The 24001-nt window shown below is 39.7% G+C and overlaps 1 pseudogene; it reads right to left on the reverse strand.

Annotated features, from left to right (window-relative positions):
* Positions 1–3890: 3890 nt before the first annotated feature.
* Positions 3891–19166, reverse strand: LOC119777231 (annotated as a pseudogene).
* Between the last annotated feature and the right edge of the window lie 4835 nt (positions 19167–24001).

Consider the following 24001-nt stretch of genomic DNA (forward strand, 5'->3'; position numbering starts at 1 on the left):
GAGGTGTGCAAGATGACGAAAGAGGGGCTTTAGAGGCGGGCTAATGGCGAAGCTAAGAAAGAATCTTAGAAATCTTGATAGAAATAGCAAACGCAGCAGTAAGACTAGAGGAGGGGGGCTGTGTGTGTTTACATAAAGAACAACTGGTGTAAAAATGCTAAATTGAACTTCTGCTCTCAAGACATCAAGTGTCTGACTGTTAACTGCACACCATTCTATCTGCCCAGAGAGTTTACTGTGGTTAGCATCACTGCTGTTTATGTCCCCATTAGCGCCTATACAAAAGAGGTCATGAAGACTCTATACCAGGCTATCTCTGAGCTTCAATATGTACACACAGTGGGCGTTTTCATCATTACTGGGGATTTTAATCAGGCTAACTTGAGGACTGTTCTCCCTAATTTTTACCAACATTTGGACTTTGCAACTGAGGGTCAGAACACTGTGGACTTAGCATTTCTCTAACATCAAAGATGCATTCAGAACAGCCCCCTGACCCCACCCTTGGGTCATCAGATCATCTATCTGCCATGCTAATTCCTGCATACAGGCCCAATCAGGGATACACCAACAGGGAAGCAGGTCAGGGTGTGGACAGAGTTGAGACACTCCAGGACTTTTTTGAATGCTCTGACTGGAACATGTTCAAAGCCTCAGAAACCTATGACAACAAGATAAATATGCATGAGTATCCCATGACTGTGTCAGCCTACATCAACAAATGCATTGAAAACATCAGCAGCACTGAAGACAGTGCGTGCCAACTTGAACCATGTCAGTTCAGCGAAGCAGAACCAAAGCCTGAAGATGCAGGATCTCTTTAACCACAAAAGCGATCATAGACTACAACACACCCTCCCTCCCGGTGGTTGTAGCTGATGCTGACTTCCTAAATGGGCTAAACAACCTATTTGGAAGGTTTGAGGCACTAAGGAGCACTCCAGCAGTGAAAGTCATTCCACACCAGGGAGAGGAGGCACTCTGCTTTGACACAGCTGATGTGTGGAAGACTCTGAGGAGAGTCCACCCAAGAAAGGCCCCAGGCCCCGATAATATACCTGTGTAAGGAGTGTACAGTTCAACTGGCTGGTGTTCTCACAGACATTTTTCAAACCCATCCATAACATCCATAGTGCCAGCATGCTTTAAGTCTTCCACTATCAGTCCTGTCCCAGAGAAGCCTCATGTCACCTCATTTAATGATTAATGGCCTGTTGCACTGACTCCCATCATGATTAAGTGCTTTGAAAGGCTGGGTAAAGAACACACCGTCTCCAGTGTCCCCCCAAAATTCTACCGGTTCCAGTTTGCCTACCGACGGAACCATTCCACTCTGGACACCATCTCCGCCAGTCTTCCCCAGAGCCTAGCACACCTGTAGGAGAAGAACACACCCATGCGGATGCTGTTCCTGGACTTCAGTTTAACTTTCAACACCATCATCCCACAGCATCTGATAGGAAAACTGGAACTGCTGGGCTTCAGGAAGGACCAGTCTAATCATGCTTTACTGCTCATCAACAGCTCAGTTATAGAGGTGGTCAGCAGCATCAAGTTCCTGGTTGTGCACATCATAGACAACCACACCTGGACCGTTAACACAACTTCAGTGGTCAAAAGGGCACAGAAGCACTTGTACTTCCTCCGGATGATGAGGAGAGCCCACCTACCCCCACCCATCCTCATGACCTTCTAAAGAAGCACTGTAGAGAGCGTTTTGACCAGCTGTCTCACTGTGTGGTGTGGAGGAGTGTCAGACTGGAAGAAAGTGAGAAGGGTGGTGAGAACAGCGGAGAGGATCATCAAGGCTCCACTCACTTTATTAAAGATATTTCATCACCGGGCTGCGTGTCATGAGTCAGTAACATCATGGACTGTTCTCCTTGCTGCACTCTGGGAAGAGGCTTTGCAGCATCCACTGCAGGTCCAGCAGATTCTGCAATAGCTTTTTCCCTGATATCAGAATGCTGAACTGTTGAAAAAAAACTCTAAATTAACTCACAAATCGAGCCTCTGCATTACATTGTTAGAGCCCAACCAAAAAAAGCATCATCTAAAACAAAAAAATTCTACTGCATTTTTGCACCATATATATTTGTCTTTGCACTGCTCTTAACTTCCATATCAGTGCATTTTGCACCATGTTTTTCTCCCACGCTGTTTACATTTCATCGCTGCTGCATTTTATGAAATGGAAATGTTTATTTCACTGCTAGGCTGCTGCTCATTTACTGTCTAAAAGCTGTACAAACCCAAATTGTGTTTTGTATAAACTCTATGTGTACAAAATGATCATAAAAGTTGTCCAAGTCTAAAATATAATCTTCAGTTTTGTTTTATAGTGTTAAGCATCTAAGGAAGGCAAAATAAAGAAAAAAGAAGCTGTAAGGGGGACTATGCTATTTCACAGCTGTATATTAGTACTAATAACAAAGAGTATTCTATGATTAAACAGCATAGAGAGGCCATAGTCAAATTTTTTGTACTAGATAAAACCTGCATAAAGATGGCATATGCATCATGTATTTAATAGTCAGTCCTTCTCTTTCAATTATGCTTTCCAAAATAAATCGATTTTGTAGATGGCCTTCATTCTGAATAAAAATATAGCAATGATACAGGTGAACGCAAAACATTTTTGAGTGTTTAAATCTTAGATTAAGTTTTCGCTGGACTTTGGAGCCATTTTTCACATTTGTATGATTTCTGCATGTATGCCTGTGTAATTAATCTAGCTGACAGCTGTCTGCTGCACAGGTACAAACAGCCAAATAATGGGGTCTGTTCAGGATGTGACGATGCCTGCTGTGCCGTGGAGGAGAGAAAAATAATCAGCAGGTGTTCACTAAACATGAAACTGAGTGGAATCAGCAGTTTACAGCAGTTCGTTCTGTGGAGGCGGATCGACCAAGCAAAAGGAGCTTTTATTATTCTTATCCTGCTTTCTTCGGTAGCACAGCTGAGACCTGGCTAGGATTCAGAACAAGGCTCTGCAGGGCAAATTCTATTTATCATGCCACCTGCTTATAAGACCTGAAATGCTAACAGTTTTATTTTATTCCTTGTATAATAATTAAGCTTTACTCTTGCATGATTTTAAGATACTTTAGTGTTATCACACCATATACTAATGTGAAGAAATTACTTTTGCGTGAATTGAAACTGACTGCACAAACACTTTTTTTTTTAAGTTGTATGCACATTAAAATAGTAGATTGTCCTGTGTTTTGTACTTAACATTTTTATGTGCACTTAAAGGGAACACAGAAACAGAAAGGTAGAAAATACTCAATGTAGTGGAGACCCTGGGTGAAAGTTGATGGCTCTTTTCAGTTTTTTATTGACGTTCAGCTCATTCCTAGCTATTCATTTCAGTTTTTATTCCAAAATTTATTTTTTCTTCTTCCTTTAAATAAAATTTTTGTCTCGCTAAATTTCGTTAAAAACTGTTTTTACAGTAGATGATACAAATTTAAAAATCTTTCTGATTACAAATTTATCAATAAAAAATAAATAAATCATTTCTTTTTAGAATTGGCCACTTCAGATTGCTGCACATAGGAGTGGCCCTGCTAGCTTGATTCTGATGTTATTTTATTGAGAAAATGTAAGAAAAAGTTTGGGGATCTGAGTTAACCTGGTATAAGCCAGAGTGAAAGGTATAAAATTCAAACCGAACTACACATGTCGATCTAGGAAGCCTTATGTAGAGTGGCAAAAGTGTGGGATATTCAGTACAATTCTTTGGGCTGATTGTGTACATACCTCCCATGTCTAGTTATTAATGGATCACAACAGCAGTTGCAGCTTGATTGTTTGCAACTGCAGAAGTTAACTGATAAATGGTTTGTTCACACCGGAGGCTGTTAGAACGACAAGTGCATCTTTCCTCAAGGAGAGATGCCCCTGCCACTGCGGCCTTCAGGATCCAACCACAGTAGGTCACACATGGGGCCCTGAAAAGGGAGACATTTCAAATTCAATGATCTGGTCTCCGTGTGGTGTTCATAAACACGAGGAAAGACAGATGTAGACGTGATCTTTACCTCATGTGGTACTTCCTGTAAAAGATCCAGCGCCCTAATATGATCCAGTGTCTATAGATGGTGATAGTCCCCCATGAAGACAGAAAATCTAAGAGAGACAACACTTTGTCAGTGCCTTTTTTGATCTGACCTGCCACAGCTCTCTGAGCTCATTCTGTCATCCAGTTGCTTCTTCTCACACATGCAAGAAACACCACAGCTTTTTTGTCACCTGAGAGTCTACTAAGGCAGTGAGGTGGAGGTAATCTAACAGGTATTTCCAAATGTTGGTGTTTCTGTATTTCCTCAACCACTCGTCATAGAAACCACAGACTTGTGTGATCTGCTCTTGTGGTTTCCTCTGAGGATCATTATGCACTCCCTGAAACATACCTGAAACACAGAGAGCAGAAAATATTTGAAAATTATTAATTTCTTAAAAAAAACACAATGATTTATAGTTGATTTAATTACACCTAGTGCTAAACGCAGAGTGATTTTTTTCTACAGATTTGTACCCTACGCCTACATAGTCCTCAATGAATAAAAAATATGTGTCTGGAAACTTACCCTCTGATCTTGAACAGCTCCATTATTTCGTGGAACTGACTGCATGTCGCTGCACACAGTCACCAGGCATCTCACCTCCTGGATGTTTGACTCTTTTGTCAGGATCTCCTTCACCTGCAGAAAGGAAGCAGGGGACAAACCAGAGGGGCTATTAATGAGACCGCAAAACTATCAAATATCCATATTTACTAAACAGGAAAAAAAGATAGAGAAGTGTAAATAATATGAAACTTTATTTATCTCACACTGGAGAAAGTCACCTCTGCCCAGGGAGCAGTTTAGGGGTTAAGGGCCTTGCTCAGGGACCCAGAGTGCAGGCTGTAGGGATCGAACCAGGTAGTTGCAACCTTTTCAGAACACAAGCACACTGCTCCAACAACTAGGCCAACACTCACAAAAAAGTAGCTTTATAGCAGAGACTGGTATCTGTCCAATGACCTATGGATTATGGGCCCACCACGCTTCCACTGCGCCACTCTGCTTGCCTACAGTAAATAATCAGATTACTTTGCAAAGTATAACTTTCTTTATGTCCAGAAAACACACAAAGTTTTCCAACCGATTTCCCAGAACAGCCGATACATCCTCAGACGGTGATTTTACTCGGTAGTGTAGTAGTCCCTGGAAAGGTGGGTATACTCGCCCTCTTTTTCAATGCAGCCCAGAAACAATGACATGTAAGACCGCTCTATGTAGTTTACCTAAAGATGTATTTGTAGTATACGGCATAGAATGTGAAGAAATAACAGTATTTCCTCACAACCCTGTCCTCTCTGACCACTTTCTAATAACCTTCAGGATTACTTTAACAGAGTTCTCCTCCCCCAAAAGAAGGTTCAATTTTAGTAGATCTTTATCAGATAGTGCAGTTATAAATTTTAAAGAATCTGCTTCACTTTCTCTCTCCTCTGTGTCACTGAGCAGTGCTGCAGAGTGCAAAAGTTTAGCTTATTCCCCTTCACAGGTTGATGATTTTGTTGATGGGGTTGCTAGTTCTCTGCGTATTGCCTTAGACAACGCAGCTCCTTTGAAAATGAAAACCGTTAAAAATAGAAAGCTTGCTCCTTGGTTTAATGCAGAGCTGCGTACTTTGAAGCAAAATGCTAGGAAACTGGAGAGAAAATATCGCTCCACAGGCCTGCGAGAGTCCTTCCTAGTCTGGAAAAATGGTTTACTGCTGTATAAGAGGACCCTTTGTAAAGCAAGAGCAGCATACTTCTCCTCATTAATAGAGGAGAATAAGAATAATCCTAGATTTCTTTTTAATACAGTTGCCAAACTCACCCAGAGCCATAGCTCTGTTGAACCGTCCATTCCACCTGCTCTTAGCAGCAATGACTTTATGGGATTCTTTATAAATAAGATTGATCTTATTAAAAATAAGATCATAAGCACTCCTCTATCCGCGATTGTACCTGAGGTAGTCATGGAATCTGAACTGGGTTTAGACTGCTTTGATCCAGTTGAACTCTCTGAATTAGCAAAATTATTGTCTTCATCTAAGCCTTCAACTTGTATGTTAGATCCAGTTCCAACCAGGTTATTTAAGGAGGTATTCCCTTTGATCTCCTCCTCCATTTTAGATGTGATTAATCTATCTCTGTTACAGGGATATGTACCTAAAGCTTTTAAGGTTGCTGTAATTAAACCTCTGCTTAAGAAACCGTCTCTTGACCCAGATGACTTGGTCAATTATAGACCTATATCCAATCTTCCTTTCTTATCCAAAATTCTTGAGAAAGTAGTTGCCAAACAAGTTTGCGATCACTTCCACCATAATGAACTTTTTGAAGAGTTTCAGTCTGGCTTTAGAGCTCATCATAGCACTGAAACAGCTCTGGTGAAAGTCACTAATGATATTCTCATGGCCTCAGATAATGGACTTGTATCTGTGCTCGTCCTGTTGGATCTTAGTGCTGCATTTGATACAGTTGACCATAATATTCTTTTAGAAAGACTTGAATATTTTGTTGGAATTAAAGGAACAGCACTAGACTGGTTTAAATCTTATCTATCTGATCGAATTCAGTTTGTTCATGTTAATGATAGATCTTCAACACGCTCAAAGGTTACCTGTGGAGTACCACAGGGATCAGTGCTAGGACCAATTCTCTTTACTTTATACATGCTCCCAATTGGTAGAATTATTAGACAGCATGGGATTAATTTCCACTGTTATGCTGATGATACCCAGCTATATCTGTCTATAAATCCAGATGAAGCTAACCCATTACATAGATTACAGGCATGTCTTGAAGACATAAAAACCTGGATGACTCTTAACTTTCTGCTTCTGAATGCAGACAAAACAGAAGTTATAGTCTTTGGACCAGAGTCTCTGAAAAAGAAACTGATTAGCCAGTCACTTCATTTGGATGGGATTAAACTGATTTCAGATAATAAAGTAAAAAATCTTGGTGTTGTTTTTGATCAGGACCTGTCATTTAAATCCCACGTCAAAGAGGTTTCTAGAATTTCCTTCTTTCATCTGAGGAACATTGCAAAAATTAGAAATATCCTGTCCAGGGGTGATGCTGAGAAACTAGTCCATGCATTTGTTACTTCAAGGCTGGACTATTGTAATTCTTTACTATCAGGAAGTCCACAAACTGTAGTTAAAAGCCTTCAGCTGATCCAAAATGCTGCAGCCAGAGTTCTAATGAAAATTAAAAAGAGAGATCATATCTCGCCTGTCCTGGCTTCTCTTCATTGGCTTCCTGTTAAATCAAGAATAGAATTTAAAATCCTCCTTCTCACATATAAAGCCTTAAATGGCCAAGCTCCATCTTATATCAGAGATCTGATTGTTCCTTATGTTCCTAACAGAGCACTTCGCTCTCAATCTGCAGGTTTACTAGTGGTTCCTAGAATTTCTAAAAGTAGAATGGGAGGCAGATCTTTTAGTTATCAGGCTCCTCTCCTGTGGAACCAACTACCAGTTTTAGTCCGTGAGGCAGACACCCTGTCTACTTTTAAGGCTAGGCTTAAAACTTTCCTTTTTGATAAAGCTTATAGTTAGAGTGGCTCAGGTTATCCTGAGCTATCTCTATAGTTATGCTGCTATAGGCTTAGACTTTTGGAGGACATAGGGACCCCCATTTCATCATTCTGCTTCATTCTCTCTCTGTTCTCCTATTCTGCAGAATCTGTTAGTTCAATCTCTAACCTTCTGCTCTCTCTGCTTTTCCTCAGAGTAGCTTTGCCTCGTCTGTTCCTGTTTGGCTGTGACGTCATCCTGGAAAGAAACATCAGCTGTGCTGCTTCTATCAACACCCTTGTTTATAGATGTTGGAGATCGGCCTGTTTTCCAGTGTGGTCCTGTTTCTCTGACCGTGACTGAGTGGATGTGCTTTCTTCGTCCTCTGGCATGGGAGCTGCCTTGGAGCTCGTCTGCCTGGCTGTGTGTTTCCTGGACGGGGCCGCCTTTTACAGCTGCTTTTTGTATCTCTGCTTCTGTCTCCTTGAACCCCAGTCGGCCTCGGCAGATGGCCGCTCACACTGAGCCTGGTTCTGCTGGAGGTTTCTTCCTGTTAAAAGGGAGTTTTTCCTCTCCACTGTCGCTACAAGCATGCTTAGTGTGGGGGATTGTATTTGAGTCAATGAGTCAATGCAATCAACTGGTTTTCCTTAGATAGAAAACTTTGTATCAATTTGATCTGGTTCTGTAAAGTGCCTTGAGATGACATGTGTTGTGAATTTGGCGCTATATAAATAAACTGAATTGAATTGAATTGAATAGTATTAACTCAATTTCATATCATTTCTGCTATTTGATCTCAGGGAGGGAGGATTATGAAATAACTAAACACTGGCCCACAGGCTAGAGAGAAACAATTATGGATTGTGAGTGAACTATTGCTTATTCCTGAGTCCGTTCAAATGGATGACACCTACAGTATTCTCTCACTTAGCAAGTCAGTAGTTTCTTTTGTAAACTGCCTCTTTCAACAGCTCCTTTGTAACTGTTAGTGTGGCCACTATTAGCATTAAAATAACTTAATCAGAAGCAGTTTGAGGGTATTACTGGTCACACATGCAGCTTGCATGAGGCAAACGGGCTTACAGATGAGGCAAACATGGAGTTTCAGTTAGTGTTGAAACATTTTAGATGTGAACTTGACATCCTTGTTCGTGTTTCAGCTTAGATTTAAAAATAAAAATAAAACTCATTAACAGAAAAAAGTATGTAATTTAATAATTGGAATTCATCATTGAAATTATTCAACATAACAATATTTAACATAATAAATGCATTTACAACATATTAAAAGTTCCCCTGCACGTCATGCTGTCCACAAACAATGTTATGCTACAGTACACACACATTCAGCGAGCACTTGGACCATGTGGACAACTGTAGGTCAAACTGAAGCCCGGTTCCCTGAGTTTGGACCGCCCACAAGCTCCTGATTGGCTCAAAATCTTTTGTGCTAAGAAGCTCACTTTAAAAACACCTGATGCGCCATTGAATCGGGTCTGTGAGTGGATGGTCAAACACACTGAAGTTAGTTTTATTAAAAGATTCTTCTGTCCCCCACACTTCTGAAATCAAAATTTCGCTAATGTCGCTAGCAACAGCCGAACTGTTGGCTAATGTTAATTCATGAGGATATTTGTAATAAGGAAATCAAAGTGTTATTTGGCTAGCTCTCTTCATATTACCAATTCTTTGCGTATCTGATTGGGTCACTGCTCGTCCCATCTAGGAAAAAATGTGAAATTTGGCTCAGAGATTCTGCTTAATTGTGCGGATCATGGTGTATTTAGAACTGGGTATAAGTGATCCCTAATGAAAAATAATTGGGTATACACCGCTGCTGCACCCCCGCAACCCACAACCATGACAACCAGTCAGAGTTAGTACATATAGCCTAGGAGCGTGGAATAATACATAAGATGAATGCCATAGCTTGAATGATGGGCTGCTACAGATTGCTCTGGACAGCTTATTTCCACTTATGACATCATCAAGGGAATGCTTTCCAAACAGATCTTTTTGAGTAAACATCAGTGAGAGACGGAGAAAGGCAATGATAGAGGTAAAAGTTTTTTTTTTCAACTATGAATCTCAAAAAAAATATACAGGCTTCACAACACATGTGGTTATTACAAAATATTAAATGATAAATGTGATTTTTTACCCCCATAATATGGGACCTCTAACATAAAAAGTATAACTATGACTTTTTTACAATATGAGGTTTGTACTATATAGGACAGTTCAAACTGGGCTACATATGTATTTCTACACAACTAATTCTAAGCTATGGGAACACAGTTGTTGTTAATGCAATTGTTATTGGAAAATGTATGTGCACATGTCCCCATTATAAAACTTTTTTATTATTGTTGTTACATAGCACAGTTATGTCCTCAGGATTTGATCAGTCTTTAATTTCTCTTTGATTTTCTGATTAAATAATTTTATGTTAATTTTAAGACTAACATGTAGTAAATGTCCTGATTAGTTGATTACTCCGGTTGACATATAGGAGAAATGATTTCCCAAAGCTGCTCCGGCCTTCAGTACCCTGAGCTTACAACAGGAGAAAGTGAAATTTTAACATATTAGATAGATCAAAATGGCTAATGTTTTATTAGCAGCCTGCCAGAGGCTGCAGGTGAAAGCTGCTTTCACTGGAGCTCTTCCTTCTGTGGAGAGATAAATGAAGGCATTAACATTAAGCACCTCTCCCATCACGGTGTCAGGTCCCTTTGTGCCTACTCTTATGCCCTATGGTCAAAATTTGCCCACACAGACACCGTTCATCCGCAGTTTCCAAAGCCTTTAGCAAGCTAAATAAAATCACCTTTCAGAAATGGTTACATCTGTTCTTATTTTATGTTTCTGAATGATGTTGTTAAATTGGGTCAGAGGCGTGGACACAACAATTATTTCATCCACTGCAGCTACCAGTATTTTCAGAAAAGAGAGAAACTGAAGATAAGCGACAAATAGGAAAACTGAATCTGTAATGCCAGGAGCTACATAAATTCCATTATTTTACATCACTGACATCTCCAGAGGTCACAGTTTGAGATGTTCAAAGAAAATTGGCAGTGTTTTGGGACTTTTTAAAGTCCAGTCTAAAGTTAAGGCCAAACCTATTCATATCCCTGGCATATTCAAATTTCAATACAGTTTCTTTTCAATTGTTTTGTTTTTTTTGTGATAGGAATGAAACAAGCATCTCTCATCTCGAAACAAATGAGATGAAAGAAAAGCAACAACAATTTAAAATAAGCAAACAAAAAATGATCAGATGTAGAAATCTGCATTCTCAAAACAGCAATCAATCATACTCTAACTATCCAGTAGCTTTCTGAATGATTTCAGTGGTGTCCCTCTTCTGTTTAGCTTCATTTCATTCAAATATCAGGGCCCTCTCCCATTCTCTAGTCTTGTGAATTAAGAAATGACCAGTGTGTCCGGCCAGGACAGAAACAGAGTGCTGTCTTGATCGATCGACAGGTGAAGATTTAAGAAGAACTCCTCATCCGTTGTATCAGAACGCATACCAGCAAGGCTGTGCTGGATTTTCCGCTCAGAGTTTTTTCGAAGAAGGATGTTGTCCTTTTCACCAGCAAAACTGGACTACTGTTCTGGAGACTGCACCACGTGTAATCTGATGTCTAGTTGGAAGTCCAGGTCAAAGGGAAGAGACAGAAAAAGGGGTTTCCCGGTGGATTTAAAGATGCTGCATCTTGAAGATGTGATATCAAGGAGTTGTTTCTTTGCCGAAATACATCCATAAAGTGATGCTTTGATATGGGATTTGAAGTTATTTCTTTTTAAGATGCTTCAATACCTATCCAGGAGCTTTCTTTGTGGATAATACGCTTAGAGGTTAGATTTTTTATTATTATTATTTAATTGAAAATATAACTTTCATCAAGAGTTTAACAGTCCCTTAAAAGGGATGTTTGTAAAGGGAAGTTTGTGGCCTAATATGGATTCTAATACTCCCTCAGCCTGAATGGCCAAAGTTAATCATAAAAAATGTCTTAGATCTGTGCAGGTGAAAGCAGCAGCCTGCACCTCAGGTTAGTTTTCTGAAGTTTATCATTTGAGCTTCAGTTTCCCAAGACTGCTTGTCTTAGGCTGTCCTGGCTGCCATGGCTCGTAAACAGTCTTGGGGTAGACAGTGAGTTGACATTTATTCACATAGACCCATAAATTTGGGTTCGCTGGTGGCTGGTGTCTTTCTCCGACAGTCTATGGGCATAATGCAGGTCAGCAATCCATTGCAGGGTAACATCATAGAGCCATAGATAAATCATGTATCACCCCCTTTAATTCACAGCTTAGTCTTAAACATAATGCCCACCCCACACAGAGAACCTTTCATCATGGGGACCAGTTGTGGATCCCAACAAGTACCTGTAAGTCCCCAAAAGTAGCATATTGCTGGGAAACGTAACTCTAACCACAAACTAAACTGAATTCACACCTTAATCAATTCCCACGTGACCCATGACGCTAAAACAGCAATTCCCCTTGTGGGCTCCAGGCATTGGGCCCCATAAGGGGGAGCTTGGAACCTCTGTGCTGGTATTTATTTCATGGCATCCACTCAGTGTACTTATCATTGAATTATTTAACTTCATCTATCAAACTCAGTGGGCAGAATTAGAGAGGCTTGAAATCCTGATGTCTGATTGGCTGCTTCACACAGGGCATTTTTGCTATAACTTTGATCAACTAGAAAGTGCAAACATCACTTGGATTAAAAATGGAGGCTGAATATCTCCAATAGGCTCATTAAAGAGTAAGTCAATGTTACTCAAAAAACAATAATTTTTTTGCAGAAGATCCAAAGCTCCACTGATCTGTTATTTTGTGGGAAATCATCAACAAGCAAACAAATAGTGACATAATCAGAGCATGGCAGGATAAAGGAATAAAACCCCACATACTTTGCACTAATGACACATGTGCAACTCTGGAGAGTCATCATCGCTGGGACTTTTTGACCGAAGCAAAGCTAAGACACAGAAAAACGTCTTAGTTTTTGAATTCTCTTGTGTAAACATATATTATGGCACAACTTAAAATTTGTTTCAGAGTTGCCCCATTAGTTATACTTTTTACATGAACCAGGATCTGCTCAGGCATCAATTCTAAAACATGAAAGAAGAGCAAAGTTAGGGCTGGAGGTGAAATAATGTGGTGTCAGACGATAGGTGTACAGCGACAAGAGCTTTAAAAATGAAAATTCTTTATTCCTAAATTGTTCAGAGAGTGTTTTGTCTGCTAGGTCATGAATCAGCCTGTCCGGGTCATGAATCTGCCTGTCCGGGTCATGAATCAGCCTGTTCAGAGCTCCTTCTGGCATTCCCCTGGATAAGTTTGGGTGCTTGACAGGTGAGCCACCCCTGCAGCTCGACCATCACCCTCCTTCTTATCATTTAACATTAATTGAAGCTGCCACCTTTCCTAACTCTCTGCATGGCTCCTTTCTGTTCTCTTCATTCATCTCTCTGAGCCGGAGCAGCTGAGGATGAGCAGAAGCTGAGGGTCGATAAACAGAGGTCCCCTCCCCTGTGACAGTTTGTAGAGATCAAGCGTAATGTGCTGCAGAAAGAAAATCCATCTTTCCTTCAAAACAAATGGCTGCAAGTCTCATTCATCAGGATTAGATCAGTCTGCATTCTAGGAGAACTGACGCAGCTGGAAATCATAGTGATTGTAGGACTCAGTTGATGAGATCACATCTGACCTGCTGCTCAGACAAAGTGAATTCATCAATCATATTTCTAAGCAAGATAATACAACGCATAATGAACCTATTGCTTAAAAAGTTTTCCGCATTTATCATAGCAAAAGAAAAAAGCAAAATAGGATGACACAAACTTTTACAGATATGTAATGATGAGACAAACATTCTGAAATTTGACCAAAGTTAAAATTTTCAATCAGGTAAAACCGAGAAGGATAAGTGCATATACTAAATTGAGTTTAAAGATTTCAGGAAACTTAATTTACTAAGTTTTGTTCTGCAGCATGACTGACAACACTTAGATGTAGACAAATTTATTTTGTAATTTGTATACACAAGTGTAAACAAAAATAAATGTAATTTAGAACAGCTCTCTACACAATTTCCTTTTTTAAAGTGCAGCCTTGATAAGGTAAGCAGCAGTGATAAAAAAAAAAGTGATATTAAGTTACTACTGTATATCTAGTTATGGAATGCGCATCATTCATGTTTGCTTGGTAGCAGTGATGTCAGACAGACCTGGATAGGATCCTAGCATCCAAATTGGATTTTTCCCACTTTGTCTTCATGTCCTTAAAGGAATAGTACACCCAAAACATGATTAGCCTTCATTTTCTACTCACCCCCATGCTGAACAACACTCTGGAGTACTTTTTTGATATCTCAAATGCATCTGGAGATCTGGGAGGCTTCTTGCTGTCTGCTGACATTCAAATAATGGAGGTCTATGGTGCCCGAGACAGAAAGGTCCATAAAAGTCCACAAAAAACGTGTCAATATTCCTCCATACTGCTCGTCCAATGTATTCCAAGTGTCCTGAGTGGGTAGCATCCAGAATTTACTCGAAACGAAGTCATTTAGAATGTTTTTAGAGCATAAACAGTAGTGTATAGGATTTCCTGAAAGCGCGCGCCTGCGAGTTCACGACGCTACGGAAACCGCGGCAGACCAAACCAGATGAAAGTGCTCTGAATGTTTTTCAGAGCAATTAATATAACTTTAAATTAACTATTGTTATCTCTGTTTCATTGATTTTGACTTTTATGGTCATGTATGCTGTGCCAAGGAGGTTTTGAAAGAGCTGGCGACTTGCAGTTGCTATATTATTTGGGTAAGGATTTGACTTAATTTATCAAACCCTAACATGTAATTAAGGAAATATTATGCTTTAAGAACAGATCAACCAAAAGAGAGGGACCAAATTTTTACTGAGTAAAATTTCCTTCAGTTTTATTAAATTTTACTTAGACAAATCTCCTATATGCTAAGTGATTGTCCTTTGCAAATGCTAAGGAAACTAACACAGCAATGACTAAAGGTTCTTATTGCAAGAATGGAACTGAGACAATACCTTTGAGACATAATATTTTTTAAATATATTTTCAGTCCAAGCTTATGAAATTGTATTCCTCAACGTAACATCCAGCCTTTCTCTCTTCTTCTTTGACCTTTCAGAAGAGATAACCAGCACAAAACAAAGGTTATAGATTTCAATCGTGGCCTCTGTTTGCACAGGCAAACGGATCGATACATCATACTAATAAGTAAAATCTGCAAGCGCCAATTATTGCATGTCATGTTTACCACCCGAGTGAGTAATCGTCCAATTTAGCGAAAGCTCACTAGGAAAGTGGAGCTGCCGGGAGCTTGTTATAAATTGTTTGCTCACGCACACATACACCCAGACAAACTCATGTTTTGTCCCTCCCACATACACATACACAGACGAGTAATTAAATTCCCAAAACTCACATATTAATATCGCTCTAAGCCCATTAGATCTGCAGGGCCTAAACGGACATTTGCAGGTGTACAGTCAGCTTTTACTGACTTACCTCCCGGAATGCTGCTCGTATTTCATTACAGTAGCTCCACACAACATTTCTCACATTAGACTAAGAAACAGGGCAGCCTTAAATCAATGAACATGAACTGTCACAAAAAACAACGTGTAAACTGTGCTAAACGAACATTGAGGACAGTACTGAATATATTTAGCTCATTAACTGTCATTACAGGGTTTCAGATCGGTTTGTAAAAGAAAAACATTTTTACAAGTGCTAACAGGGATATTGGTTTAAGGTTTTGATCCAACTGTTTTACTTCATCATGTTTTTTTTTACTTGCTTTTGTTTTGCTTTTTGTGCTCAAATTGATTTATTTGATTTATGAATAATTTTCCTTATTCTGCTTTTACATTTCTTCTGTTTCATTATCTAAATCATGTAAAGCAATTTGAATTTTCCATGTACAGAATTGTGCCATACAAAAAGAATTATCTTCCCCAACTATGACTGTTACCTCAGCTTTTGCTTTCGTTAAGAAAAATATCCTTCATCATCAGTAAACTTGATATTACTTATTTTCATTTTATAAATGTGGTTCTTATTGTGTCTCTCTATGTGGGTCAACTAAATTTTATTTTATATTTTTTCTAAAACATGACAGAAATGAGTGCATGAAATGTGCCTTTGCCGAGACAGCTGACCCCACTCCTTGTGCCGGATAAACACTAGTCAATGAAAAACAAGCAAAAGTAAGAGTGGTTGATTTCACATGCAAACAGCCATGTTGTTGGCAACAACAGCCATTATAGCAAATGTGATATGCACAAATATGCATAAAAGATATCTTCAAAAACCACAGCATTTTAATCACTATATAACTTTTTACCTAACAATGGTACAACACTAGTACATGCCTCAAAGCGCACATTGATAGATACACTATATTGCCAAAAGTATTTGCTCACCCATCCAAATTATTGGAATCAGGTGTTCCAATCACTTCCATGGCCACAGGTGTATAAATTCAAGCACCTAGGCATGCAGACCGTTTTTACAAACATTTGTGAAAGAATGGGTCGCTCTCAGGAGCTCAGTGAATTCCAGCGTGGAACTGTGATAGGATGCCACCTGTGCAACAAATCCAGTCGGGAAATTTCCTCGCTCCTAAATATTCCACAGTCAACTGTCAGCTGTATTATAAGAAAATGGAAGTGTTTGGGAACGACAGCAACTCAGCCACGAAGTGGTAGGCCACGTAAACTGACGGAGCGGGGTCAGCGGATGCTGACGCGCATAGTGCGAAGAGGTCGCCAACTTTCTGCAGAGTCAATCACTACAGACCTCCAAACTTCATGTGGCCTTCAGATTAGCTCAAGAACAGTGCGCAGAGAGCTTCATGGAATGGGTTTCCATGGTCGAGCAGCTGCATCCAAGCCATACATCACCAAGTGCAATGCAAAGCGTCGGATGCGGTGGTGTAAAGCACGCCGCCACTGGACTCTAGAGCAGTGGAGACGCGTTCTCTGGAGTGACGAATCGCGCTTCTCCATCTGGCAATCTGATGGACGGGTCTGGGTTTGGCGGTTGCCAGGAGAACGGTACTTGTCTGACTGCATTGTGCCAAGTGTAAAGTTTGGTGGAGGGGGGATTATGGTGTGGGGTTGTTTTTCAGGAGCTGGGCTTGGCCCCTTAGTTCCAGTGAAAGGAACTCTGAATGCTTCAGCATACCAAGACATTTTGGACAATTCCATGCTCCCAACTTTGTGGGAACAGTTTGGAGCTGGCCCCTTCCTCTTCCAACATGACTGTGCGCCAGTGCACAAAGCAAGGTCCATAAAGACATGGATGACAGAGTCTGGTGTGGATGAACTTGACTGGCCTGCACAGAGTCCTGACCTCAACCCGATAGAACACCTTTGGGATGAATTAGAGCGGAGACTGAGAGCCAGGCCTTCTCGTCCAACATCAGTGTGCGACCTCACAAATGCGCTTCTGGAAGAATGGTCAAAAATTCCCATAAACACACTCCTAAACCTTGTGGACAGCCTTCCCAGAAGAGTTGAAGCTGTTCTAGCTGCAAAGGGTGGACCGACGTCATATTGAACCCTATGGATTAGGAACGGGATGTCACTTAAGCTCATATGTGAGTCAAGGCAGGTGAGCAAATACTTTTGGCAATATAGTGTAGATCATTTATAGGTTAGTTTTGAATCAAAATGTAAATATAAGTGAAGTAGCAAGGCATTATGGGCTATTTTTTGAGAACATTTTGCTGATGTAACATCGAGGAGTCCACTTAGCTTTATGACAGTAAACAGTGGATACTAATGCTAATTTAGAGAAGAAGGATCCCTAAAATGTGTACAACTACACATATGATGGACCAAAACCTGATAATTATCAGCTTGTTGCACCAGGACAGCAGTGAGAGACCAGGCAGAGTTAATTCATTGTTGTATTTTTGTATCATTTATGACAGTTGTAGCAGTGCAAAAGCTTGTCCTCAGAGGCAATTTCATCATAACAGTTTAGTCCAGCAGCATCCTGCTATTTTTCTTATTCACAGATGTGATCCTGAGAGATTTTCTCTTTATGATTTGGTCTTAGAACTTGAAAACAGATCACAGTGCAAAAATCTCAGGTGGTAAGCAGTGACAATCACCAGCTGATTGTAGATGATTGCAGACCCTGGAAACCTTGGGTAATCACATTCCAGTGATGGTCATTTTCCTGATTTTTATGCTCTATTATCTGGAGATCTATAACCCCTCCTCTTTCGTGGGATAGGAGCAGCCATTTTGTGACTCTTCATAAATTAAGATATGCCCCATTGTATACCAACGCTTCCCCTATAGTCATGTAATAAGGTCCACCATTTGGTAATAACCACCCTGTAGTTTTCCAGTTTGTTGCTACCCTACTCCAGACCGCGCCATCTTGATTCTGCCTCGTTGACTCTGCATCAAAGAACCCTTCCCCCTTTATCTAATTAAGTTAGATGAATGTCGTTTTATTTATGCACTTTACATTTATATAGCAACAATGCTATATTGTTTATCCATTTGTAAACAGTAACAATTAGAAGCTGAATGAAGTTGCATTTATAGCTGCTGCTAATTTTGAACAAACATTAATGAATGTACTGACATTTGCACTCCCTTGAATACCCTTTATTTTCATCATCTGCTGTGATAGCTGGCCTTAAGTAGTCATGCCTTTCACCTGCTAAACTCTTTCCAGCTCCTAATTATCACTCATCTCATCCACCCGCCAGTTTTCCTTATATTGGGCTCAATTTCCAGCTATCATGGCCAGATCATTGTTTTGCTTTCTGTCTGATATTTATTTTCTGTTAGACTGTCTGTTGGGTTTTTTTCAGTTTTGTTCCACGGTTCATATCCTGGATCCTGGCGGCCAGTGGAAATAGGGTTTTGTGTCTGTCTCGTCTCCTGACCGTTCACTGTTCCTTCCCTGTGGAGTCCTCAGGGTTTTAGCTCAAAACGCAGGGAGGATCAGTTTTTATCCCTGTAAGCCTGGCTCCTGGGAGGAGACTTGTTTAAATTTGCTGGTCAAAGTTCTGGTTCCACGTCCTGTCTCTGCTATCCTCTACCACTGAGCCTGCCCGTCTGCACCTGATCTCGTCTGCTCCTGTGCGTGTCTGTCTGGTCACAGTTCCGGATTCTGTCAGACTCTGAACCTGCCTGGGAGCCCTAGGATGCCTGGATCCTGTTTCATCTGTCTGTTCCTGCCTGTTCTGTATCCCTGACTGATTGTGTTCCTGCAAATCCTCCGGAGCTGCAGCACCGGGGAAACTCTGGGTGAGACATGCCCCGTCAGCCCATTGTGATAATGATCGTGGTCACTCACCTGTGTTTCTCCCACAGAGTGTCTGAGATTTGGCGGTGTCCCGCCCCCCTTCTGCAGCATTCACGAGCCGCAGATCCTAGCTGCTCCACCTTAGTTCTGATTGTCTGTTTTTATGTAATAAACGTTTTGAACTTTCCTACTGATTGTCTCACCTTGTATACTGGGTCCATCTGTCCCGTTTTTATGACATAAGACATCTCAACTGACTCTTAGAGCCCCTTTTCCCCTCTTTCAAATTATTCATTTAGTTTACCTCGTGTTTTTTTTATTATTTTAGTAGTGTGCAGTGTTTGTATAGTCAGATTTCTGTAATCCTGCATTATTAGAAAGAAATTATTGTTTAACTTGCAGTCATTTGTGCTTATTGTACAGCAAATGGTTCATCACTCAGGCCAGATTGATCCTCCTTCTAGTGATAGTTGAATAAATGGAGACAAATATTTCTTTGATCAGTAATTAATAGCTCTCTTGATAGCGTAGCCTAAGTCACTAAAATGGTGAGAATAATAATAATGTTAAATCGGTTTTACCCATTAATTTGAAGAATTTAAATAATAAACTACAACTCCAGTTGTAGTTAATCATATATTCATAATCTATAAGTAAAATATATCAACATGAGCATTATTCAGCAGGGTTTGTACAGCCCCCACAAATGCAATACATGAGCATGTTTATGATAATTAAGTGCAATCTCTAACTACCTACTCATATCTGAAGCAGCCCTGATTATTTGACTCTCAAACATGAAATCAAATAATGCACCTCACAAAAAAAGGCAATTTTCATTGGAAAATTTACTTTAATTCCTAAATAAACTTTTCGAATATGATTCCTTAGACAGCACATAGTTTCAGTTTTATCAAAAATGTAATCAACAAATTCCTCTTTAAGGTAAACTCTTGTGTTAAAGGACCATTAGCATCTCTTCTTTCTGTTATATTTAAGCAACAGTTTACAAAACAAACAAACTAAACTCTTGTGTTTGAGGTTTTGTAGTTAGAGACCCAAAGCATATAGAATGCAACTCTTTTTTTTACTCTTAAAGGCATTTTTTTGAGAATTAAATATAAAGTTTCTTTTTGGAGCTGAAACTAAAGTATAAACAATAGTCCCCAGAGGAGAACAAATTTGATTTCAGAGTTGATTTTTTTTTTTTTTTTTGAACAACTGTTTTGCACTGGCTAGTGTTAGAGAGCTTAAGACCTATATAAGGAAGTTCATGATATTTATACTTTTTTTGTGGCAGTGTCTCTGCTAAAAGGAAGGCCAGGATGTCATGAATATTCAAAACACATTTATATCAATCTGGCCTTTAGCTGCTATCATATTCTCCATCTAGGGAAAGAAATTAATCGTGGAAGTGGTTTAACCTTCAGCAAGCCATGAATCAGTCACCAAAGACACATTTTGGATGTTTGTAAGGTGTTTGTGGCACCTGCAGAAATATGTACATATAGTTTCAACCCAACTTACTGAAAGCTGACTTAAGTTGAGCTTTTATAGGATTTTGCCAAGAAATGTTTAACTTTTTTAAACCGATCTGAAAATTGTTTTAAAAACGCTGGTCACTCTGTTAAACCTCGGTGTTTGGCACATTTATGTCTTCCATGTACCATATCTCCTTTTTCTGTTAGTAAGCCTATACTCTGCCAGGAGGTGCTCTACTTCCGAAATTAATGACTCTGCTGTGGGTGCTGGAGGCCAACGTCCTGTTTTGCTTGGTGGTCTTAATGTTGGCTGGTTAAGTTGTCACTCTGGCTTTCATCGCCACTCCTCCTGCCAGGAGCAAGAGGCATGACCCGCTTCACAAGGCAAGAGAGATAAGACGCAGCAGGGTCTAACTTACTTTAAATCAGCTGCTCCCATTTCAGCCAAATTTTGAGAGCGGACTGAAGTCACTTCTAATTAGTGCCCAAGCCTATTCAATGCCATTAAGAGAACTGGCAACTGTCAGCGTGAGGGTGGAGGTTGGATGAGGACTCAAATGCAGAGATGAAGGCAGAGATGAGTTCTTGCAGGTTTAATAAAAAGGGCAACAGAAACATAATCCAAGAAACTAGTGATGGTGAGATGAAGCCTCATGGGACATTGAACTGTTTGGCCAAATTGCACCAACGATCCCCACAATTCATGAGGCCTCATATGAACATGTCACTACCTAATGCTAGAGTGTATAACTACATTCACCAATGTATGTGCTGCTGCAACTGTTTGTTTTGCTGGCTCCATATCTATCCTCTCAATTATCTCCAAACACTCTCAAAAGTCTGGGCACTCTCCAAACTCTTTCCAAGGTCTATCAAAACACTCACCTTTCCGCAACTCTTGTAGAAACTCCCACATCTTGACTGAGTAGTGAGGCTGTTTCAATGCCTGTCGAAGTTCATTCTCAGTCCGAACCAACCTCCTGAAGTAGCCCCTTGCCTAAATGAATCACACGTTGACACATGCCTCAGGGAAATGCCCCATCAATTTTTTAACACACGCCTTGAAGCCTCGGCTCATCTCATAGCATCACAACTAGAAACAAACAAAAAAAAAAAAAAAAACGGGCACACATGAGGAGCCAAGCAGGACAAAGAACCAGAATTGAAGAACTGCACAGGAAGAGCATATATATGGGAGACAGAAAGGAAGACTGGGGCAATCAACTGATATGGAGCAGGTGTGGATAAACATGACTAGAAGGGAGCAAGGGGAAAGGAGAAAGGTACAAGCGGGCAACAGAGAGTAACTCAAGACCGCTTAAATATTACAGAAAATGGAAAATAAACCCATGATCAACAAAACAGAATGACTTAGACACCTGAAAAATCAAAGTCCAAAAGGGGAGAACCATAACAGCAACTGGTGGGGGCAATTTCCCTATTTAATGTCAACAACAAATAGCAGACACTGACGACACCTCAAGATATTGGCTTTGTCTTCCTTCCTTTCTCACTCACTTACTAGTATTCCATTCATCTATCTACAGCCAATTACATGTTTAGTAGGTGGTCTTAATGTTCCTTACTGTCATCTTGATTTTGTTTAGATTTGCAAATTTAAAAGAGTACCCTGCTCTTGCCAAATATTTTAGATCTCCAGGCTGGTATAATCTTATTTTGTTTCAATGGTATTTTTTATTTTTTTTTAAACGACTTTGCTTGTTTCCATTGAGTTGAATATAATAAAATCACTGAGCAGTAAACAATGAACTCTAATAAAATATGTGATGCAATCCTTGTTTGAATTTTGTCGAGTATATCAAAGCGAAAGTTGACTGGCTGTCACTGATGGAGAGATCAAGAGCTTTTCACATTCTCTAGATTCCTTAAATTGGCAATTAAATTTAATAAGACCTTTAATTTTAATGAGTGGCTTGTAGATCCCCGAGTTCATTTCATGTTTGACCCCGCACTGTTTTCACGATTCTGCCCCCAATGATAGCATGAAGGCCTGTCTACTCCATTTGTACAGGATAAAGTGGGGGAGGACAGACGACCAACAGTCTCCAACAGTTCACTGACCTTCCACCCAATCAGACCCAATTTGTTCCGTTCATACAGCCATCACCCCTGCAGCTATCTCATCTTCTTTCAATTAATAATATTTTTTTCATCTCTAATGTCAGTTCATTTCATTATAATGAAGCTCAGACTTTGAGTAGCACTGGAGGTTTAATGATGTGAAACCCACAACCATGGCCTTGGTCGCACTGCTGACATATAGAGGGACCAAGGCTACTGTAAGAAACTTAAGCTGATTGATCCAAGGCTGGATCTTGACTTAAATGGTGTTGATGGTTTTGATTCAGGTTTTTTCAAGATGTTGATGAACATTACTTTTTCAAGTATAAAAGTGTAAAAAAAATGTTTAGTGATGGAGATTGTTTGGTCTCAAGCAAATTTCTCAACAAATGTCAGTGTGAACATTTACAGTTTTAAGAAATGCTTAACTGTTTTTTTAGATACTAAGTTATAATGTTGCAAAAATGCATATTGTAAGACATTTTTGTTATTACAAGCAAATCTTGATTAACTAGAATATCATCTCAAAGTTTATTTCTGATTTTGGGTTCAAAAATTAGAACATCTCAAAACTCACAAGACATATTTCAGCACCTCCATACCACATTGTGGTAATGCAATAATTCACAATAATACTTTTTAGGAACTGACATTACTGTATATTTCCTATTCATAATTTCAGTTTTTAAAGGTATAAAGGATGATCTTTTATTTCCAGGTGGATAATCTAAAAAGTGATCCTCCCAATTGGTGATATGTTCAAGTAAGACTGCCCTACGTGCTCGTCCCAGTTATTTGCTATCTATTTCTGTGCATGCGCACTTTCAGGCATATATGTTTGGTGAGGTATGGTTTCAGACAGTCATTGAAGCTCACCTTTCCCCCCTTGGAACTTTGTACCCAATATTCAGATAAGACAGATTTTCAAACAGGCTTTATTTTTACAAACAGTGAGAGATGGGCTCATGCATGCTCTTGGACATGTATAATAGACATTCCCCTTAGGGAGAGGGTACAGGGTTTTGCATGTGCATTTTTTTTAAAGTGGAGAGGGTGGATCTTTTTAAAAAAATTGCAAAAATACTCACAATATTTTAGGGCACTGAATTTTATGTCTTCATTTGCTTTAAGCTAAAAGTACAAAACACACAAAATCCAAAATCAGATATCAACTTTGGGATGGGGCTTTGTAAATCCGTGTATCATTCGTTCTTTCTATTTTCAATTGTCAATCAAAAAACAAAAAATAAAAAATTGACTGGTTATTTTGTTTTTTGTTCTTTATGGTTAAACCAAAAACGAAAAAAGGATTTGTTTTTCATATATCAATTTTAAGCTCAGATCAAGAATACGAAATGGAAAAACGGACAGCAACGCATAATTTGATTTTAATATTTAATCGGTACAGTTTACGTGACCCGGAAGTTTGGTGGAGCGTTAGCTAAAAAAACAATTGGCTTACCCCCACCACGTTCGATCAAGCTGCACCAGATAAGGCAGTCGGACCTATCAGCCATGGA

The sequence above is a fragment of the Cyprinodon tularosa genome, unplaced genomic scaffold (assembly GCF_016077235.1).
Source record: "Cyprinodon tularosa strain WSP-4 unplaced genomic scaffold, ASM1607723v1 ctg122, whole genome shotgun sequence".
Lineage (NCBI taxonomy): Eukaryota > Metazoa > Chordata > Actinopteri > Cyprinodontiformes > Cyprinodontidae > Cyprinodon > Cyprinodon tularosa.